General features: G+C 44.9%; 1 protein-coding gene and 1 long non-coding RNA gene across 3 annotated transcripts in view; one reads left to right on the forward strand and one right to left on the reverse strand.

Annotated features, from left to right (window-relative positions):
* Positions 1 to 23,794, forward strand: part of LOC141098577 (cytochrome P450 2K1-like) — a 107,629-nt gene that overhangs the window by 54,605 nt on the left and 29,230 nt on the right. The window lies entirely within an intron of this gene.
* Positions 13,655 to 19,771, reverse strand: LOC141098576 (uncharacterized). 2 transcript variants are annotated; one of them, XR_012234288.1, is made up of 6 exons: positions 19,356 to 19,771; positions 19,208 to 19,265; positions 17,677 to 18,092; positions 15,191 to 15,227; positions 14,273 to 14,330; positions 13,655 to 13,875 (listed from the first exon to the last, which is right to left on the reverse strand). It is a non-coding gene; the product is annotated as an uncharacterized lncRNA (long non-coding RNA). The 2 variants fall into 2 exon arrangements; XR_012234287.1 differs by having other exon boundaries at positions 19,208 to 19,771.

The raw sequence follows: 23,794 nt of genomic DNA on the forward strand, positions 1-23,794 counted from the left end.
CTGAGCCTGCCTCCTGATACATATATTTTTAATGTGTACGCTATCCATACATGTTATCCGGGGATACGGTACCCTTTCTAACCTTTGTGCAATCACGTGCAATCCATACTGGGCCTAACACCGTCTGAGCCTGCCTCCTGAGACATATATTTTGAATGTGTACGCTATCCATACATGTTATCCGGGGATACGGTACCCTTTCTAACCTTTGTGCAATCACGTGCAATCCATACTGTGCCTGACACCGTCTGAGCCTGCCTCCTGAGACATACACTCACTGGCCACTTTATTAGGTACACCTGTCCAACTGTGTGTTAAGACTTAATTTCTAATCAGCCAATCACATGGCGGCAACTCAGTGCATTTAGGCATGTAGACATGGTCAAGACAATCTCCTGCAGTTCAAACCGAGCATCAGTATGGGGAAGAAAGGTGATTTGAGTGCCTTTGAACGTGGCATGATTGTTGGTGCCAGAAGGGCTGGTCTGAGAATTTCAGAAACTGCTGATCTACTGGGATTTTCACGCACAACCATCTCTAGGGTTTACAGAGAATGGTCCGAAAAAGAAAAAAAATCCAGTGAGCGGCAGTTCTGTGGCCGGAAATGCCATGTTGATGCCAGAGGTCAGAGGAGAATGGGCATACTGGTTCGAGCTGATAGAAAGGCAACAGTGACTCAAATTGCCACCCGTTACAACCAAGGTAGGCAGAAGAGCATCTCTGAACGCACAGTGCGTCGAACTTTGAGGCAGATGGGCTACAGCAGCAGAAGACCACACCGGGTACCACTCCTCTCAGCTAAGAACAGGAAACTGAGGCTACAATTTGCACAAGCTCATCGAAATTGGACAGTAGAAGATTGGAAAAACGTTGCCTGGTCTGATGAGTCTCGATTTCTGCTGCGACATTCGGATGGTAGGGTCAGAATTTGGCGTAAACAACATGAAAGCATGGATCCATCCTGCCTTGTATCAACGGTTCAGGCTGGTGGTGGTGGTGTCATGGTGTGGGGAATTTTTTCTGGGCACTCTTTGGGCCCCTTGGTACCAATTGAGCATCGTTGCAACGCCACAGCCTACCTGAGTATTGTTGCTGACCATGTCCATCCCTTTATGACCACAATGTACCCAACATCTGATGGCTACTTTCAGCAGGATAATGCGCCATGTCATAAAGCTCAAATCATCTCAGATTGGTTTCTTGAACATGACAATGAGTTTACTGTACTCAAATGGCCTCCTCAGTCACCAGATCTCAATCCAATAGAGCATCTTTGGGATGTGGTGGAACGGGAGATTCGCATCAGGGATGTGCAGCCGACAAATCTGCGCCAACTGTGTGATGCCATCATGTCAATATGGTCCAAAATCTCTGAGGAAGGCTTCCAGCACCTTGTTGAATCTCTGCCACGAAGAATTGAGGCAGTTCTGAAGGCAAAAGGGGTCCAACCCCTTACTAGCATGGTGTACCTAATAAAGTGGCCAGTGAGTGTATATTTTGAATGTGTACGCTATCCATACATGTTATCCAGGGATACGGTACCCTTTCTAACCTTTGTGCAATCACGTGCAATCCATACTGGGCGTGAGAACGGCTGGCGAGCTGTTAAGCAAGCTACAGCACCTGTCCAGACAAGTACAGGGATTCCCTAGCGAGGAGACTTATTTGATTGTTTTCAATGTTGGGACAGCATTTTTTGGGGAGCACTATATTCTGGAGAATGATAGATGGGGCCCACCATACACTGGAACATTCCAAAGGTGGACATCAGACACTGGAGCAGCATTTACAGGGCCCATTATACACTAGAGCATTAGAAATGGGGCCCATTATGTTTGGAGCATTATTTGGGCCCATAAGACAGTGGAGCTTCATCCATGGGGACCAACATATACTGTAGCATTATGTGGAGCTCATCATATACTGTTTCAAACATTATATGGGACCAATGATTCTGTATGGAGAAATAGATGGGCCTCGTCATGAGATGTAAAAAGTGAGGTATTTTTCATTGTACTATACCGCTATTTATCTGCCGTATCGGAGCATGATGAGTTGTGGTATGTGTTAAAGGGGCGCTCTTTCGCCCAGGGCACATGAAAACCTGCAGCCAGCCCTCCCCCCCACAACTTTAGCCAAATAACCCCCATTTTTCAGTGCGTAACTTGTATTATGAAGTTAATTAAGGTTGACAAGCTTAAGTAAGAAGAATTGATGCTTTTGGCATTTAAATGGGCACTGTAGGTGTGTTTCCTGTCCTCCTCTCACTGCCGACTTTTATTCCCCATTGACTTACTTTGGGTTTCGTGTTTCGGGACGACCCCGACTTTTCCTTATAATCGGACGATCTTGCTCGACCCGACTTTTGGAAAAGTCGGGTTTCACGAAACGAAACGCGACCCTAAAAAACCAAAAGTCGCTCAACTCTAGTCAATAGTAATTTATGAACCCCATAAAGCGCTGCACCGCTTTAAGAGAATGGGGCTCCTGCCAATCCATCACCACCTGTAGTTGGGCAGGATCCATTGCCAATCCCTGGGCCGAGATGATATAGCCCAGGAAAGGCAAGGGACTCCTGCTCAAACACACACTTCTCCAACTTGGCGTAGAGGGAGTTTGCTCATAGGAGGTCGAAAACTTTGCAAACATCTCTCCTGTGAGAGTCAATATCTGGAGAGTAGATGAGGATATCACCCAGATAGACAATAACTGAGGTGGTAAGCATACCCCGGAAGATGTAATTCACAAAGTCTTGTAAGATGGCTGGGGCATTACAGAGTCCGAAGGGCATCACCAGGTATTCATAGTGCCCGTCCCTGGTGTTAAAAGCCGTCTTTCATTCGTCCCCCTCATGGATGTGAATCAGGTTGTAAGCCCCCCTGCAGATCAAGTTTAGTAAACACTCTTGCTCCCTGTAGCCTATCGAACAGTTTCAATATCAGGGGCAGAGGATACTTGTTCATAACGGTGATAGCGTTAAGACCCCTGTAATCGATGCAGGGACGTAGTTCTCCATTCTTCTTCTGGATGAGGAAGAATCCCGCCCCCGCTGGTGACACCTACTTCCTAATGAATCCCCTTGCCAGATTCTCCTTGATATACTGAGACATGGCCTCTGTCTCTGGGAGAGATAGGGGATAGACTCGACCCCGGGGAGGCTCAGCACTAGGCAAGAGGTCAATAGGACAGTCGTAGGGGTGGTGAGGCGGAAGGGTCTCCGCTGCCTTCTTGGAGAACACGTCTGCATACTGTCGATAGTATTTAGGGAGAGACGAGAGATCTGCGGGGACAACCAGAATGCACTCCCTCTGACATCTACCCTCACAGGATTTGCTCCACCCAAGAATTCTCCCCAAGGACCACTCTATATGGGGAGAGTGATGACGCAACCAGGGGACCCCTAAGAGGACCTGGTCGATTACCCTCGAGCATAACAAGGAGAGATAGCGTCTCCTGATGGGAAGGAGACAGTGAGAGTATCAGCAGGGCGGTCTGGTGGGTAATGTCACGCTTACCGCCGGCTCCACGCTCGCCGCCCCCGCCTCGTCCTCGGCTCCTGCTGCGGCCTCTCCCCACACTGAGTGCGCCCGCCGCCTCCAGCGTGCTCCCGTGGCGGGCGCGCGCTCGCCTGCACTCCCGTCCTCAGCCCCGCGCTCTGTCCCGGCGTTCTGCCCGGGGCGCATGCGCGCCTTGCGTTCCAGGTCCCAGTACAGGCCAAGCCAGGCCTTCTCCCCGCCTTCCTGACCCTGCTGACCTGACCCGTAACTACTGTCTCTATAAGAGGCAGCCTCTTCCTCCAGCTCACCGCCTGATCGTCACTTGTCTCTCACTGTGACTCTGGCCCCAGCCTGCCTGCCTTTTCCTGCTGCTCTTACCCTTTCCTCATGCACCCTGTGTAACCTGGTCTTTGTGTTCCTCCCAGTGCCCGCCATCCCGTGTCCATGTTCGGCCTGTGCCTGCGTCTGACCCGTGTCTTGCCGTTCCAGCCTTGCCTGCCTGTATCCTTCAGCCTCCATTCCTGGCTTCCAGTCCTGTCGGTTCCGGTCCAGCTCCTTCTTCTACCTGCCCGCTGCATCTCCTATTGTGCTCCTCCGTCCTCGGGTACCAGCTGCAGTGGTGAGTAGTTTCCCCTGGGCCTGTCCAAAATGCTCCCTGTATAGGGGGTGGTCCACCTTGTCCGCTCGCCCAGGGGAGGTTCGCTTGCCGCGGTCCAGTGGGTTCACCCTTGGGAATCATTACAGGTAATCTGAGAGGGTAGTGTCGCTTCATTCACCACTCTGATGGTGACTGGCGGAGGTAGTAAAACCAGAGGAATTGCATGCCGTTGGGCGAAGGCAGACGACATGAAATTGCCCTCCGCCCCGGAGTCCATGCAAACCTCCACCGCCAGAGTGGAAGAGCCAAACTCAAGCATCCCCTCAAAGGACAGCTTGGAGGTAAATGTTGCAGTATCTAGTAGGCCTCCTCCAATGGCCACTAGGCGTGAATGTTTTCCTGGCCACTGTGGGCACCTGTTGGCATGGTGACCAGACTGCCGGCAACTGTGACAGACCACGGGTGCTCGTGCGGACTGGGACCTGGATCCTGCACGAGAATCCCCCATGGCCTCTTGGAGCTCAGACACCCAGGAGGTTCCGGAGGTTTAGCAAAGCTGGGTGCCAACCTAAATCTCTGCCTACACTGGGACCGCTCCAACCTTCGCTCCGAAAAGCGAAGGTCTATGCAGGTGGAGATGGTGATAAGCTCCTCCAGTGTGGCGGGAATCTCCCTGGTGGCCAGGGCATCCTTCATGTGGTCAGCCAGACCTCTTATCGGACCACTCTAGTTCAGAAGCCAGTGTCCGGAACTGGATGGCATAATGGCTGACCAGAGACGAGCCCTGCGATAAAGCCAGCAGCTGGAGCGCGGTGTCATGGGTGACTCACGGTCCCAGAAAGACCTGCTTCAGAGTGCCCAAGAACTGCGAGGCACTCTGCACCACATGATCACTACGCTCCCACATCGGTGTGGCCCACTCCAGAGCCCTGACCGACAAGAAATAACAAATCCCACTTTAGCCCGCTCAGAGGGGAATCGTGCAGTCAGCAGCTCCGGCAATGAGAGGTGGGACAAAGTAGGGGCAGGGATGGCAGTGGACACACGGGAGACAGCCTCCATGGCTGCCTGAACAGCGACCGCGGTAACATCCACAGCTGAGGCTGAGTGCTCGAGAGCCACCAACCTGCCCTCCAGCTGCTGGATGTACTGCTGCAGTCGCTGTTTGTCCGCCATTACTAGCCAGACCCTGGCGCTTGTGTTCTATCTCCTACACTTAATTCATAATCTTCGATTATCTGATAATATTACTAGTGAATATCAGTTTCTTCCATAGATTTAATGTTTTCATTGTTTTTGTCTCCATCTAGTGACTAGAGTCATAACCGCAGTGTTATTGTGTTATTTTACTTTCACTTTTGATGCTCGTAATTTTTCCCTCCGCTCGCAATGTATTCTGGGAAAGTGTGATGCATAGCGTACAGTTCATTCAGTACATATAACATAGAGTACATACTCCCATGACGATTTCCCATGGAGAACAGCAGCATCAGCTGATGCCACCACTCTCTAGGGGCCCCAGGAATACAATGACGGGAGGTAGGTATCCTTCCGCACTGTATTCCTCCGCCACTGTAAAAAAATAGTCCCTAGTCTCACTTTTGGCATTGCTGTGTGAGAAAGTTCCCACGCAGCTTTTGCCATAAAGTCAGACCAGTGAACTATAGTAACCTCTCAGTGATGCACTGCAGGAGATCATCGTGGGACACTCGTGGATTTCTGCGGATCAGGAAGTATATAGGTTGTTTGTTATTTTAATATTTTTTACAGTGAGATGACACTGGCTTCGGGGATCAAAGTGGCAAGTGATGGTGAGTATGTACTCTATGTTATATGTACTGTATGTCTATATGTATGTATTGTATGAATGTATTGTATGTAGTATGTATGTAGTATGTATGTTGTATGAATGTAGTATGTATGCAGTATGTAGTATGTATGTATGTTGTATGAATGTAGTATATATGTAGTATGTATGCAGTATGTAGGTATGTATGTTGTATGAATGTAGTATATATGTAGTATGTATGTAGTATGTATGTATGTTGTATGAATGTATTATATATGTAGTATGTATGTAGTATGTATGTATGTGGTATGAATGTAGTATATATGTAGTATGTACGTAATATGTATGTATGTATGTTGTATGAATGTAGTATATATGTAGTATGTATGTATGCATGTTGTATGAATGTATTATATATGTAGAATGTATGTATTATGTAGTATATATGTATGTATGTAGTGTGAATGTAGTATATATGTAGTATTATGTAGTATGTATCTATGTATGTTGCATGAATGTAGTATATATGTAGTATGTATGTAGTATGTATGTATGTTGTATGAATGTAGTATATATGTAGTATGTATGCAGTATGTAGGTATGTATGTTGCATGAATGTAGTATATATGTAGTATGTATGTAGTATATATGTATGTTGTATGAATGTAGTGTATATGAAGTATGTATGTAGTATGTATGTATGTTGTATGAATGTTGTATATATGTAGTATGTATGTAGTATGTATGTAGTATGTATGTTTTTTTTTTTTTTACATTCAACACATTAGCCGGATGATGGGACAACTACTGTCCCATCATTGGCTAATGTGTCAATCACTGTCATTGTAGCAGGCATAGCCCGATGGGACTTGTAGTCCCATCGGACGATGCCTGCACACACACACAACCCCAGGCAGGCCTGTACAGACCCCCGGCAGCCTGCACAGACCCCCGACAGGCCCACACAGACCCCCGGCAGGCCCGCACAGACCCCCGGCAGCCCGCACAGACCCCCGGCAGGCCCGTACAGACCCCCGAAAGGCCCGCACAAACCCCCGGCAGGCCCGCACAGACCCCCGGCAGGCCCGCACAGACCGCGCATCATGATGCACACAGACCGCGCATCATGATGACATCATTTCAGCAGCCAATCACAGCCACAACACTGGCTCATTGCATTATGGGAACTTCCGATTCCGGTATTCGATATTGTAAAAATATCGGTACTCGGTATCGGAATTCCGATACAGTGAATATCGGCCAGTACCCGATATTTGCAGTATCGGAATGCTCAACACTACTGCCCAGCCATGACTCAGTTTGTCGCTGCAAGTAGTCGGCCAGTACCTCCACGGTGTGTCTGTTGTTGCCCAAACACATCATCTTCAACACAGCCTGCTGACGCTTACCGCTAGCTGTTCGATAGTGGGACACCGAGTGTGCAACACTGGCAGGTGCGGATGGAGTGCTTGTGCGACTGCGATCTGTGGACGAGCTTTGCTTCTGGAGGAGGAGGAGGAGGAGGCGGGACGAACGCCTACACCCAACTGTCTCTTATACCGTGGGCTAGGCAGCACTGTCCCACTGCCGCTGTCTCCTGTGGACCCTGCATCCACCACATTAACCCAGTGCGCAGTGATGGACACATAACGGCCCTGGCCATGCCTATTGTCCATGCATCTGTTGTGAGGTGCACCTTTCCACTCACTGATTGCTTGAGTGCATGGACAATGCGGTCTTTCACATGAAGGTGGAGGGCTGGGATGGCTTTGCGAGAAAAGAGGTGCCGACTGGGTAGGTCATAGCGTGGTACTGCGTAGGCCATGAGTTCTGGAAAGCTTCACTTTCAACCAACCGGTAGGGCATCATCTCTAACAAGATTAGCTTGGCAATGTGGGCGTTCAAACCCATAGTCTCTGTTAGGGTGAGCTGGACTTGAGAGCTGCATATGGTGGAACTAGCGGTGGACATGGCGGACTGAGAGAGGGTTGATGATGGTGATGGAGTTGGTGTTGTTTCTGATGGCCTAGATTCAGTCTTTCGCAGCAATAACATTGTGATTCCCTGACTGCTTTAGCCTTGCAATGACACCTCAACATTTGCTGCTGGTGGTGTGCTAACCGGTGGACTTACAGTGGGGGAAACAATGTAGCATTGCTGACTACCTTCATTGGGAGCAGTTGCACATGTGGTACGTGAGGTTTGGTAGTCCGTCCACGCTTGCAAGTGCATGGTGGTTAAATGTCTAAGCATTAGTGTTGAGAGATACCTTCCGATATTGTGAAATATCGGATCGGATTGGATCGGACCGATACCCAAAAAATATCGGATATCGCCGATTCCGATACCGGAAACCAATGCAAGTCAATGGGACAGAAATATCAGAATTAAAATAAACCTTTTCTTTCCTTATAGGTTAATTCTACATGAAGAAAAACAACTAATAATAATGTAAAATGTATTGGGGGAGGTGGAGGAGACATTAAAGGCATAGAGGTTTAGCCCAATCAAATGGAATAGCAGGAATATATATTTTTTTTTTAAGACGTTCAGAGTTACAAAGATATTGACTATGTTAACCTTTGTTATATTTTGTCTGTTTCACTACTTCCATGCTCTTCACCTTCTTTTTTACTCTCCCACACTTTCTCCTTCATGATCCTCAGCAGCAGCAGCATCTTTTTCATCAACTTCATCTTCACCTTATTCATCTTCTTCTTCTTCACCTTCTTCTTATTATTCTTTTTTTTTACTTTCTTCATATTCTTCTTATTCAACTATTATTCTTCTTCATATTCTACTTCTTCATCTTCTTCCTATTCTTCTTCTTCATCATATTCTTATTTGTGACAGGCATTCCTGTAGTTGTTATCTATAAAAGTTTGAAGATTACACCTTCCGTTCTGCCTGTCACAAAAGATTTACAACAGGATTTGTCCATGTTCAGTTTGGCCTGCAGCAGCAGGCATTTTCCAGGGGCACCACGAGGAGGAACAGACTCACCCCCATACACTGCTTAGTCTTCTTCTGCTTATAATTTAGATAATATCTTTTGCTCTGATTTTTAGTCTTATGCTTAATGTTCTTCTGCTTCTTGTTCTTCTGCTTCTTGGTCTTCTGTCTCTTGTTGTTCTGTATCTTCATGGTTGTCTTCATGTTCTTTGTCCTCTTGGTCATCTTCTTCAGGGTCATCTTTTTGGTCTTCTTTGGGGTGGTCTTCAGGGTTGTCATCAGGGAGATCCAGAGTGATTACCAAAAACCATTTCAAAAAGTTTGAACTTGGAAATGTAGCACAAGGTACAAGAAGGCTGAGGAACTGCCGAGAACCAGCTGACGGTACTGGAACCCAGATGGGTAGCAGAAGGAACAAGAGCCAATGGAACTACCGAGGACCAGCTGATGGTACTGGAACCTGGTTACTAAGCAGGAGGTACCTGTGCTAGAAAGCACTACCAAGGACCAGCAAACATTGCTGGAACTCAGATACCGAGATGGAGGCACCTAAGCCAAAGGCACTGCCGAGAACCAGCTGATGGTGCTGGAACCCGGATGGGTAGCAGAAGGTACCCATGAAAAACAAAGTTGCAAGGCCGTGAGCCGGCCGCAGTTACCGAAACCCACATTCCTACAGGGGGTGCCTTTCCTATTGGCAAAACGGAACCAGCCTTTATTGACAGAACCTGCAGCCCACATAGGAAGCACCTAAACTGCAGGCACCATAGAGTCGACTAACCCAACCGCAACACGACAGGAAAACGTATTGGTGACAAAGTGACGTTGACACCTCCCGGAAACATCTGGCGTGCTGGAACCAGGCTGGCCAAGAAGGACTACCTGTGCCAAAGACACTTCTGAGCAGCAACTGGTGGTGTTGGAGCCCAGGGATTACAGTTCAAACAGAGTGGAGGAAGAGTCCTAATTGCAGCAAGTTTAAAATCTTTAGTTGTGTGAGTGTGGACAGAGAAGGAGACATTGCTGTACACACAGCTGGGGATCAGCTGACATTACTGCACCCCAATAACACTGGAGCATATGTTGACTGTGCAGACGGCACTTCTGAGCAGCAACTGGTGGTGTTGGAGCCCAGGATCAATCATGGTGTAGGCTGAGGCCTACTTGGAGCAAGTTTAAAATCTGATGTAGTTTGAATGTGGAGGGAGCAGGAGATATTGCCGGACACACAGCAGGGGAGCAGCTGGCATTACTGAACCGCACTTACACAGGAACTAGTGTTTTTCTCTGTGCAGACGGCATTTACGAGCAGCAACTGGCGGTGCTGGAGCCCAGGGTCAATAAAGGAGTAGGCTGAGGCCTACTTGGAGCAAGTTTAAAATCTGATGTAGTTTGAATGTGGAGGGAGCAGGAGATATTGCCGGACATACAGCAGGGGAGCAGCTGGCGTCACTGAACCCCACTTACACAGCAACTAGTGTTTTTCTCTGTGCAGACAGCACTTCTCAGCAACAACTGGCAGTGTTGGAGCCCAGGATTAATCATGGTGTAGGTTGAGGCCTAATTGGAGCAAGTTTAATATATGATGCTGGGTGAATGTGGAGGGAGCAGGAGACATTGCCGGACACACAGCAGGGGAGCAGCTGGCGTTACTGAACACTACTTACACAGGAGCTAGTGTTTTTCTCTGTGCAGACAGCACTCCGGAGCAACAACTGGCGGTGTTGGAGCCAAGGGTTAATCAAGGAGTAGGCATAATTGGAGCAAGTTTAATATCTGATGCGGGGTGAATGTGGAGGGAGCAGGAGATATTGCCGTACACAGCAGGGGAGCAGCTGACATTACTGAACCCCACTAACACAGGAGATAGTGTTTTTCTCTGTGCAGAAGGCACTTTCGAGCAGCAACAGGTGGTGTTGGAGCCCAGGGTCAATCATTGAGTAGGCTGAGGCTTAATTGGAGCAAGTTTAATATCTGATGTAGTTTGAATGTGGAGGGAGCAGGAGACATTGCCGTACACACAGCAGGGGAGCAGCTGGCATTACTGAACCCCACTAACACAGAAGCTAGTGTTTTTTTCTGTGCAGACGGCACTTCTGAGCATCAACTGGTCGTGTTGGAGCCAAGGGATTACAGTTCAGGTGGTAGAAACATGAACACAACAGGAGACCTGGATACTGTTGCCAACCAATTATTTAATCTTGAAGAGGACTGGCAAATTCAGGTAAGATCCAGGCCCTGTTCATTTTCAGAAAAGTAAGCCGGTCAATGTTATCGGAGGATAGTCGCATACGACGATCTGTTAGTACACCACCTGCGGCACTAAAGACGCATTGAGAGGGCAAAACATGTAGTCTGTCACCATCTGACGGAAACGTTGCCTCCTGCTGACTGGAGCCGTCTGTGATGATGTAGACATTTGAGGCGGGCACACAAAACTTTGCCACATTTTGGCCATATTGGTCTTGCCTTGTGCTGAGGCGCTGCCTCTGCTCCCTCTTTGTGCCGAGCTTCCTCCACTGCCTCGACGCACAGAGCTGCTTTGTAAAGCACTAGCACCACTGCTCTCGGGTGGAATGGAGAACATGATGGAATGTCTTGGTACTCCCGCATTTTACGCTCCCGGTTCAATGGTGTTATGAGGCTTTGTAAGTTGTCCCGGTAGCGAGGATCTAGGAGGGTGTACACCCAATAATCAGCCGTGTTGAGAATGTGGGCGATGCGGCGGTCATTTCTCAGGCACTGCAGCATGAAATCAACCATGTGCTGCAGACTACCAACTGGCCAAGAAAAGCTGTCCACTGCTTGAGGCGTCATCTCTGCCTGCTCTGCATCACCCCACCCTCGCTCTTCATACTGACTACTAGAGCATGTCTTCCTCCTCCATTGACTCCTCGTCATCCTCCTCACAAAGTGTCCCCTGCCTAGGCCTGTGTGAGGAACCACATTGCACAAACTGTCCAGAAGCAGATGGCATTTGTGACTCCTCGTCCTCCACCTCTTCCAAAACCTCCTCCCTTAGTGCTTGCAGTGATTTTTGAAGCAGGCAGATAAGGGGGACAGTCATGCTGTCTAGTGCATCATCTGCACTCGCCATCGGTGTGGAATCATCGAAGGCATGCAAAACGTGGCAGATGTCCTTCATAGAGGCCCACTCAGTGGTGGTCAAGTGCGACTTGTTTGCGCCTGATGCAGCTGGTACTCCATGACTGCTGCCTGCTGCTCAAACAACCTCTCCAACATATGTAACGTAGAATTCCACCTGGTGGGTAGGTCACATATGATGTGATGTTCCGGAAGGCGGAATCGGTGCTGCAGAGCTGCAATGCACGATCTAGCCATGCTGGAACGCAGCAAGTGAGCGCACTCTATGCGGACCTTGTGCAGCAGTGCTTCAAGATCTGGATATTCCCTCAGAAAGCTCTGCATGACCAAGTTGAGCACATGTGCCAGACACGGGATGTGAGTGAGGTTGCCTAGGCCCAGAGCTGCCACTAGATGTCGGCTATTGTCACACACTATCAAGCCTGGCTGGAGATTCACTGGCACAAACCACACATCGCTCTCCTGCTTGATGGCATTCCAGAGCTCCTGCGCTGCGTAGCTTCGATTCCCCAAAGAAATTAATTTCAGTACGGCCTGTTGACGTTTGGCCACGGCTGTGCTCATATCGGTCGGACTCATAACAGGTAAGCGTTCACGGGTCCATATGGAGGTAGACCGTGACGGCTCCTGCAGCACTGATTCTGAGGAACTGGAGTATGAGGAGGAGTCAATGTGTACAGACTGGATTCCTGCAATCTTTGGAGTTGGCAGAACACGTACAGCGCCACTCTCAAGATCTGTACCCAGCTCCACAACATTGACCCAATGGGCAGTGAGGGAAAGGTATCATCCCTGTCCATGGTTACTGGTCCATGCATCGGTGTGTGAGAATCATGTGGGAATAGTGGATGAGGGCAGGTATATCTCGCCCAGATTCCTTTCCTATGTGGCCTAGTCTGGTCAGTATCGCACCTGCTTGCTAATGAATAATGGGAGGTGGATATAAAAGGATGCAAGGTGGTTGTGTGAATGTCTCAGCCTGGGAACACAGAGAGTCTGTCTGTGTGAGAGACACACGTGAGTGGAAGCAGTGCCCACTGCAACTGTGGTTTGGCTGGACGGGAGAAGCCCGCCAGTTGGTAGTTAGGTTGTCCTTTGTTTAGTTAGTGCTGGACAGGCAAGGATTTGTTTTATGTTTTATTTCCTTTTGCATTGCTTTCACCGTTAATAAACCTGACCCAGGGTCAGTTACACCCAAATCCCAGCTCTGCGCCTGAGTTTCATGCGGAATGCACGTGACCTTTGACCCCAGCAAAGGCGATCCTGGAGTGTTTTATCACATTGTGGTGGAGAATGCGGGCATCACATTGCAAGCATGAGCATGGAGGACATGGTGAAAGCGCTGGTACAGTCCACCGCCATCCAGCAAGAAGCTAATCGGGTGATGATGGCCCAGCTGAAGGAGTTGGTGGACATGACAGTTACCGATCGTTCGCTTCTCCAGCAGGTGGCGCAGAGCTTGGCAAGCTTACCTGAGCTTAACCTGTAAGCCGAGTCGAGAATGATTCACGTGAGTCGGTACTGGCAGAAGATGACGACCGAAGATGACGTCGAGGCATACCTGACCACGTTTGAACGGACAAAAGAAGAAAGACGCGCACTCTTGCTGTGGAGGAGATAGGTGCTGACTGTACGTGGAGGGTCCACAAACAGTAGTCAGTAGATAAACAGTCGCACTCAAGTGTGGATTAATCTTGCAAAAAATCTTGAAGATTTTGTGAAATTTTTGGATTTTTATTTTATTTCAAATGCATCAAATAGTGTAACACCGCAGACAAAAGAAGTATCCAAAATGTGAGTATAATATCGTAATCCAGGATATGAGTATACTATGGTTATGTTTCGACCTACTAAGAGGCCTTTCTCAAACCATACTGAAAAATAAAATAAAAAGCAATTACAACAATGAATATGGACGACAAACTCGCGGAAAGCTGGAAAAGAAAAAATAAACATGAGAAAAATGTGAAAAAAATTTTTAAAAAATATTTTTTTTAAAAAATACTAACAAAAAAAACACAACAGAAAAGTAGTGCAAAAAAAACCCTAAAGGCGAAACATATATCTATACAAATTTAAGCACAACAACATAAAGGTCCCTAGGGCAATTAGGAAAATGTCATATAGAGAGTAAAAAAATTAAATTAAGCAAGTGCTAGAGAGACTATTGGCCACAAGTCAATTTTAACATTCTAGGCATCAGGAGTAACAATGGGGATAAGCAGCAGACCTAGATGAGACATATTATAGTATTGTCTCTGTACATGATGAAATAACAGGGGTGGTGGAAACACAAGGCAGGCAAATAAGGCAGATATACTGAGTACTAACCTCAAGTAGTGTCAAGGAAAAGATTAATTAGAGCATTTTCAGAAGTCCCAAACAGGGGCTGTAGGAGAAAACATGAGAAATGAATGTGGAGAAGAAAAAAATGGATCAGAAGGAGATGTTATGCACCAGGTGGTGCTGCAGAGCTGACCTGATGGCATGGGAGCAGCCTGGACCTGCGGTGTTGTAAGTGTGTGCTCAAGAAAGCACGGTATATATATGTGTATTAAGAAGGTGCAGGATGATGACGTCATAAAGCCAACGTGGCTAGAGCGTCCTGGCGTCTGTATGGGGTTTGCAGCACAGGGAGGGAGGGAGAGCAGAGGGAGGTCAGGCTGAGGGCAGTGTGTGTTTGGAAGAAGTCATGTGGTCGCTCAGAGCAGTACCTGCACTGTTGAAGGAGAGACTCAGTAGTAGAGAGAGGGGTGAGAAGGGGAGAGAACAGTTTATGATAAATGAGAGAGAGGAAGGAATGAAGTTGGAAATGTGTAAATAAATAAAAAAGAAGTAGAGGGGAAGAAAAAGAAAGATAAGAAAAGCGGGTTAATAAATAAGAAGAAGGGATATAGGTAAAAAAGAGGGGGGGGAAGGAAAAAGGGGAAAAAATAAAACATGGAAAAAAATAAATGAAATGGGAAAAATAAATTGAAAAAATAAAAAGTAGAAAAATTTAAAAAAAAAAAAAATAAATAGTAAGATGAAAATAAAGAACAAAAAATAAAAAATTGAAAAAATAAATTAATGATAGAATTTGAGAGAAAATGTGAAAAAAAGGGGGAAAAAGGGAATAAAAATAATAATAATAATAATAATAATAATAATAAAAAAAAAGGGGAAAGAAGAAAAAGAAAAAGAACGAAAAACGGATGAAAAATAAAAAATGAAAATAGAAAAAATAAATTTATATATGGGAATACTCACCCATGCGGGGGAGGGGGAAAAAAAAAAATTAGTGGATCTGTAAGATAAAGAAATAAAAAGAATTGAGATACAATGAGATGGAAAGCCGCCATTCCACCACCCTAAGGGATAAAAAGACAACATAATATTAGGTTAATAATATATGTGAATACATGCTTAAACCAAAGATGCATAAAATAGGTAGAAATCCAAGGAACTAATGCGGGCTAAGGTCCAACTCACGGTTAAGGCCTTTAGGGGCCAAAGTCTGTAACCTATATATCCAGAAGGATTCCTTTGATTTTAGGAGCTTGATGTGGTCACCTCTGCGCGGTCTTTCAACTTTTTCTATAACCTGGAACCTGAGTTGAGATACTGAGTGGTTGGCGTTGATGAAGTGATATGGGATTGGAAGCCAAGTCTTCTTGCACCGGATAGTTGATTTATGGCTCGAAATTCTGTCGCTTACGTGCTGAGTAGTTTCGCCAACGTATAAAAGGCCACAGGGGCACTTAATTAGGTAAACCGCATAGTTCGTGTCACATGTAAAAAAGCCCCTGATGCTATAGCGTTTGCCAGTACGTGGATGTGTTATGTCGCTCCCCTTGATCACATTGGAGCAACAAGCGCACCCAAGACAGGGAAATGTGCCCTTTCGTTCAGTTCCAAGAAAGGTCTGTCTAGGAGTTCTAGTTAGACTACCAATATCGGCTCTGACCAGCTCATCTTGGATATTTCTAGGACGGCGTTTGCACATAAGTGCTGGTGTTTTAAATGCCTCAATGTGGGGATAGGATCTAGGTAGAATTGACCAATGTTTGTGGATAATGTGATAAATTTTGGGCATAACAGGATGGTGGGTGTGTACGAAGGTGACACGTTCGCCTTTGGGTTGAGATGGTTGCAGAGGGCAAGGTTCCAGGGCATGGCGTGTTTCACTTTCAAGAAGTTTGGTGGGATAATGCCTTACTTTGAATTTGTCTGACATTTCATTGAGGCGAATGGGAGCCAGAGTAGGGTCTGTGACAATTCTAGTAACGCGTGTGAACTGAGAACGGGGGAGACTATCCTTGGTAGAGGCAGGGTGACAGCTTGTGTAATGAAGAAGGTTCTTGGAGTCGGTGGGTTTAACATATAGATCAGTAGAGAGTGTACCAGTGCAGGACTTGATTACTAGTGTATCCAGGAAAGAGATCTGTGAAGAATTGCAATTAAGGGTGAACTGTAATTCAGGTCTGATAGAATTAAGATGTTCCGTGAAGGAAAGTAAGTCCTCGAGGGTACCCAGCCATAGACAAAAAATATCGTCGATATATCGTAGCCAACATTGGCTGTATGTTTTGAAAAGGGTATTATTGTAGACATAGGAACGTTCAAAATCATTCATGTAGGCATTAGCGTAAGCAGGTGCTACGTTAGCGCCCATTGCGGTCCCGCGGCACTGTAGATAAAATTGGTCCCCAAAGAGAAAGAATTTTCTTTCAAGATGATGGACAGGAGATCAATACAAAGCTGAATGGAGTTGTGGGAAAGGTCAGAGGACTCAAGGAGGGTTTTGGTAGCACTAATCCCTAGGTCGTGATCTATAGAAGTATATAAGCTTTTGACATCCAGGGTGACTAGGAGACATTCCGGAGGGATATTGTCAATTTGTCGAATAAAGGAGAGAAAGTGACCTGTATCTAGGACAAAGGACTTGGTAGTTTTGGTAAGAGGGGTCAAGATTTTTTCTAAAAAGGTGGAGATTGGGGAGAAGATTGAATCAGTAGAGGCAACGATAGGGCGGCCAGGAGGTTTAAGTAGAGACTTGTGAATTTTGGGTAATGTGTAGAATACAGGGATGACTGGGTTAGAATTTTTGAGAAATGTGACGGTTTTGGAATCAATGGTTTTTAGGGTCAGATACCTGTCAAGGACTTCGTCAATTAGGAGCTTAATGCGTGGTGTAGGATCACGGGAAATTTTCTGGTATGTGGAGGAATCAGAAAGTTGACGTGAAATTTCATCCATATAGTCGGAGAAATTTTGGATGACAATGGCTCCTCCCTTGTCAGCCGGTTTGATGATTATTGATTTATTATTCTTTAGGGAATCAATGGCTTGTCTCTCTATAGGGGTAATGTTACTATGTGTAGGTAATAAACCTTTTTCGTGTTCAGCTAAAATGTATTCTATGTCTTTCTGGACTACATCAATAAAAGCCTCAACAGCATGAAAGGTGTGTGGTGGAGAGAAGTTACTGGGGTTGCGTAGACCGAGGGAAGAGATGGATAAATCGGGAATGGGGTTCCCCCCAATTGGAGGGGCCCTGTTCCCTGGGGTGACTGGTTCCAGTCCAAAATGCGTTTTAAGGCGAATCTTCCGAAAAAAGTTCTGTAGATCTTGTGATAGCTGGAATTTATCCCAAGGAGGGGTGGGACAGAATGATAAGCCTTTTTGAAGAACAGACAACTCTAACGGGCTAAGGGTGTAGGATGAGATGTTGAAGACCGAGTTGGTGGGCTTACCTGAGATCTGGTCGTCATACGTTCTGCTTAGTTTGCGGCTTGCCCTCCGGGTCGGTCTCCTCCTGCCGTCTGTTGATGGTTGTTTCTTGAAGGTTGACGCCTGGCTAAAAAACGATTGTGAGATGAGCTTCCAGTGGAGCTGTCGCTGTCGGTGTGGTAAGCGCCTGTGTGTCTTTGATTGTAGTTCCTTCGCCCAGAGCCCGTAGAGGAGGAGTCGTGCCATGTGTAGACCCTGTCGTAGGTATAGTCGTCTGCGTCCCTTTGGAATTTGGCTCGTTTTCTGTCTTGTAGGGTTTTACGGTTTTCGTCAAGGGACTTGTCCGTTTTGGTTTTAAGGTTTTGCCAATCGCTGTTAGAAAGAGTGGAGCTAAGTTGTTCCTCTATAGAAGCAATTTTCGTGGATGTCTCGGTAATTGCTGTGTAGAGAAAATCAATTGTTAACAGAATAATATCAAGTGAACATTTGTTAAGTATTTGCTGGAATCTTTCACAGAACTCAGGTTTGTCTGAGAATAAGGTAGGTCGGAGATGGCTCCGCAGGCCCCGTGGAATTCTATCTAATTTATGATACTCCGCCAGAGTGGTAGCATGTAGATCATAGGCCAGTAGTCGTCGTTGTTCCCTTTCGTAGTCTCTAGTGCGGGTTTCTTGAGCAGGGGTTTTCAAGAAGTCCCCTGAAGAGGTAACCTGGGACAGGATCCGAGTAGTTGTTGTGTCGTCAAAGGCAAAGGTATTCCGAGACATTTAGGGTGCAGGTGCAAGCGTCAACAAAATGCCGAGCAAAAGAAGAAAGACGCGCACTCTTGCTGTGGAGGAGATAGGTGCTGACTGTACGTGGAGGGTCCACAAACAGTAGTCAGTAGATAAACAGTCGCACTCAAGTGTGGATTAATCTTGCAAAAAATCTTGAAGATTTTGTGAAATTTTTGGATTTTTATTTTATTTCAAATGCATCAAATAGTGTAACACCACAGACAAAAGAAGTATCCAAAATGTGAGTATAATATCGTAATCCAGGATATGAGTATACTATGGTTACGTTTCGACCTACTAAGAGGCCTTTCTCAAACCATACTGAAAAATAAAATAAAAAGCAATTGCAACAATGAATATGGACGACAAACTCGCGGAAAGCTGGAAAAGAAAAAATAAACATGAGAAAAATGTGAAAAATTTTTTAAAAAAATATTTTTTTTTAAAAATACTAACAAAAAAAACACAACAGAAAAGTAGTGCAAAAAAAACCCTAAAGGCGAAACATATATCTATACAAATTTAAGCACAACAACATAAAGGTCCCTAGGGCAATTAGGAAAATGTCATATAGAGAGTAAAAAAATTAAATTAAGCAAGTGCTAGAGAGACTATTGGCCACAAGTCAATTTTAACATTCTAGGCATCAGGAGTAACAATGGGGATAAGCAGCAGACCTAGATGAGACATATTATAGTATTGTCTCTGTACATGATGAAATAACAGGGGTGGTGGAAACACAAGGCAGGCAAATAAGGCAGATATACTGAGTACTAACCTCAAGTAGTGTCAAGGAAAAGATTAATTAGAGCATTTTCAGAAGTCCCAAACAGGGGCTGTAGGAGAAAACATGAGAAATGAATGTGGAGAAGAAAAAAATGGATCAGAAGGAGATGTTATGCACCAGGTGGTGCTGCAGAGCTGACCTGATGGCATGGGAGCAGCCTGGACCTGCGGTGTTGTAAGTGTGTGCTCAAGAAAGCACGGTATATATATGTGTATTAAGAAGGTGCAGGATGATGACGTCATAAAGCCAACGTGGCTAGAGCGTCCTGGCGTCTGTATGGGGTTTGCAGCATAGGGAGGGAGGGAGAGCAGAGGGAGGTCAGGCTGAGGGCAGTGTGTGTTTGGAAGAAGTCATGTGGTCGCTCAGAGCAGTACCTGCACTGTTGAAGGAGAGACTCAGTAGTAGAGGGAGGGGTGAGAAGGGGAGAGAACAGTTTATGATAAATGAGAGAGAGGAAGGAATGAAGTTGGAAATGTGTAAATAAATAAAAAAGAAGTAGAGGGGAAGAAAAAGAAAGATAAGAAAAGCGGGTTAATAAATAAGAAGAAGGGATATAGGTAAAAAAGAGGGGGGGAGGAAAAAGGGGAAAAAATAAAACATGGAAAAAAATAAATGAAATGGGAAAAATAAATTGAAAAAATAAAAAGTAGAAAAATTTAAAAAAATAAAAAATAAATAGTAAGATGAAAATAAAGAACAAAAAATAAAAAATTGAAAAAATAAATTAATGATAGAATTTGAGAGAAAATGTGAAAAAAAGGGGGAAAAAGGGAATAAAATAAAAATAATAATAATAATAATAATAATAATGATAATAATAATAAAAAAGGGAAAGAAGAAAAAGAAAAAGAACGAAAAACGGATGAAAAATATTTTTTATTTTTCATCCGTTTTTCGTTCTTTTTCTTTTTCTTCTTTCCCCTTTTTTATTATTATTATTATTATCATTATTATTATTATTATTATTATTTTTATTTTATTCCCTTTTTCCATCTTTTTTTCACATTTTCTCTCAAATTCTATCATTAATTTATTTTTTCAATTTTTTATTTTTTGTTCTTTATTTTCATCTTACTATTTATTTTTTATTTTTTTAAATTTTTCTACTTTTTATTTTTTCAATTTATTTTTCCCATTTCATTTATTTTTTTCCATGTTTTATTTTTTCCCCTTTTTCCTTCCCCCCCTATTTTTTACCTATATCCCTTCTTCTTATTTATTAACCCGCTTTTCTTATCTTTCTTTTTCTTCCCCTCTACTTCTTTTTTATTTATTTACACATTTCCAACTTCATTCCTTCCTCTCTCTCATTTATCATAAACTGTTCTCTCCCCTTCTCACCCCTCCCTCTACTACTGAGTCTCTCCTTCAACAGTGCAGGTACTGCTCTGAGGGACCACATGACTTCTTCCAAACACACACTGCCCTCAGCCTGACCTCCCTCTGCTCTCCCTCCCTCCCTATGCTGCAAACCCCATACAGACGCCAGGACGCTCTAGTTGGCTTTATGACGTCATCATCCTGCACCTTCTTAATACACATATATATACCGTGCTTTCTTGAGCACACACTTATAACACCGCAGGTCCAGGCTGCTCCCATGCCATCAGGTCAGCTCTGCAGCACCACCTGGTGCATAACATCTCCTTCTGATCCATTTTTTTCTTCTCCACATTCATTTCTCATGTTTTCTCCTACAGCCCCTGTTTGGGACTTCTGAAAATGCTCTAATTAATCTTTTCCTTGACACTACTTGAGGTTAGTACTCAGTATATCTGCCTTATTTGCCTGCCTTGTGTTTCCACCACCCCTGTTATTTCATCATGTACAGAGACAATACTATAATATGTCTCATCTAGGTCTGCTGCTTATCCCCATTGTTACTCCTGATGCCTAGAATGTTAAAATTGACTTGTGGCCAATAGTCTCTCTAGCACTTGCTTAATTTAATTTTTTTACTCTCTATATGACATTTTCCTAATTGCCCTAGGGACCTTTATGTTGTTGTGCTTAAATTTGTATAGATATATGTTTCGCCTTTAGGGTTTTTTTTGCACTACTTTTCTGTTGTGTTTTTTTGTTAGTATTTTTAAAAAAAAAATATTTTTTAAAAAATTTTTTCACATTTTTCTCATGTTTATTTTTTCTTTTCCAGCTTTCCGCGAGTTTGTCGTCCATATTCATTGTTGTAATTGCTTTTTATTTTATTTTTCAGTATGGTTTGAGAAAGGCCTCTTAGTAGGTCGAAACATAACCATAGTATACTCATATCCTGGATTACGATATTATACTCACATTTTGGATACTTCTTTTGTCTGCGGTGTTACACTATTTGATGCATTTGAAATAAAATAAAAATCCAAAAATTTCACAAAATCTTCAAGATTTTTTGCAAGATTAATCCACACTTGAGTGCGACTGTTTATCTACTGACTACTGTTTGTGGACCCTCCACGTACAGTCAGCACCTATCTCCTCCACAGCAAGAGTGCGCGTCTTTCTTCTTTTGCTCGGCTTTTTGTTGACGCTTGCACCTGCACCCTAAATGTCTCGGAATACCTTTGCCTTTGACGACACAACAACTACTCGGATCCTGTCCCAGGTTACCTCTTCAGGGGACTTCTTGAAAACCCCTGCTCAAGAAACCCGCACTAGAGACTACGAAAGGGAACGACGACGACTACTGGCCTATGATCTACATGCTACCACTCTGGCGGAGTATCATAAATTAGATAGAATTCCACGGGGCCTGCGGAGCCATCTCCGACCTACCTTATTCTCAGACAAACCTGAGTTCTGTGAAAGATTCCAGCAAATACTTAACAAATGTTCACTTGATATTATTCTGTTAACAATTGATTTTCTCTACACAGCAATTACCGAGACATCCACGAAAATTGCTTCTATAGAGGAACAACTTAGCTCCACTCTTTCTAACAGCGATTGGCAAAACCTTAAAACCAAAACGGACAAGTCCCTTGACGAAAACCGTAAAACCCTACAAGACAGAAAACGAGCCAAATTCCAAAGGGACGCAGACGACTATACCTACGACAGGGTCTACAGATGGCACGACTCCTCCTCTACGGGCTCTGGGCGAAGGAACTACAATCAAAGACGCACAGGCGCTTACCACACCGACAGCAACAGCTCCACTGGAAGCTCATCTCACAATCGTTTTTTAGCCAGGCGTCAACCTTCAAGAAACAACCATCAACAGACGGCAGGAGGAGACCGACCCGGAGGGCAAGCCGCAAACTACGCAGAACGTATGACGACCAGATCTCAGGTAAGCCCACCAACTCGGTCTTCAACATCTCATCCTACACCCTTAGCCCGTTAGAGCTGTCTGTTCTTCAAAAAGGCTTATCATTCTGTCCCACCCCTCCTTGGGATAAATTCCAGCTATCACAAGATCTACAGAACTTTTTTCGGAAGATTCGCCTTAAAACGCATTTTGGACTGGAACCAGTCACCCCAGGGAACAGGGCCCCTCCAATTGGGGGGAACCCCATTCCCGATTTATCCATCTCTTCCCTCGGTCTACGCAACCCCAGTAACTTCTCTCCACCACACACCTTTCATGCTGTTGAGGCTTTTATTGATGTAGTCCAGAAAGACATAGAATACATTTTAGCTGAACACGAAAAAGGTTTATTACCTACACATAGTAACATTACCCCTATAGAGAGACAAGCCATTGATTCCCTAAAGAATAATAAATCAATAATCATCAAACCGGCTGACAAGGGAGCAGCCATTGTCATCCAAAATTTCTCCGACTATATGGATGAAATTTCACGTCAACTTTCTGATTCCTCCACATACCAGAAAATTTCCCGTGATCCTACACCACGCATTAAGCTCCTAATTGACGAAGTCCTTGACAGGTATCTGACCCTAAAAACCATTGATTCCAAAACCGTCACATTTCTCAAAACTTCTAACCCAGTCATCCCTGTATTCTACACATTACCCAAAATTCACAAGTCTCTACTTAAACCTCCTGGCCGCCCTATCGTTGCCTCTACTGATTCAATCTTCTCCCCAATCTCCACCTTTTTAGAAAAAATCTTGACCCCTCTTACCAAAACTACCAAGTCCTTTGTCCTAGATACAGGTCACTTTCTCTCCTTTATTCGACAAATTGACAATATCCCTCCGGAATGTCTCCTAGTCACCCTGGATGTCAAAAGCTTATATACTTCTATAGATCACGACCTAGGGATTAGTGCTACCAAAACCCTCCTTGAGTCCTCTGACCTTTCCCACAACTCCATTCAGCTTTGTATTGATCTCCTGTCCATCATCTTGAAAGAAAATTTCTTTCTCTTTGGGGACCAATTTTATCTACAGTGCCGCGGGACCGCAATGGGCGCTAACGTAGCACCTGCTTACGCTAATGCCTACATGAATGATTTCGAATGTTCCTATGTCTACAATAATACCCTTTTGAAAACATACAGCCAATGTTGGCTACGATATATCGACGATATTTTTTGTCTATGGCTGGGTACCCTCGAGGACTTACTTTCCTTCACGGAACATCTTAATTCTATCAGACCTGAATTACAGTTC

This window comes from Dendrobates tinctorius, unplaced genomic scaffold (genome assembly GCF_039654945.1).
Source record: "Dendrobates tinctorius isolate UK_male_01 unplaced genomic scaffold, ASM3965494v1 ptg000093l, whole genome shotgun sequence".
Lineage (NCBI taxonomy): Eukaryota > Metazoa > Chordata > Amphibia > Anura > Dendrobatidae > Dendrobates > Dendrobates tinctorius.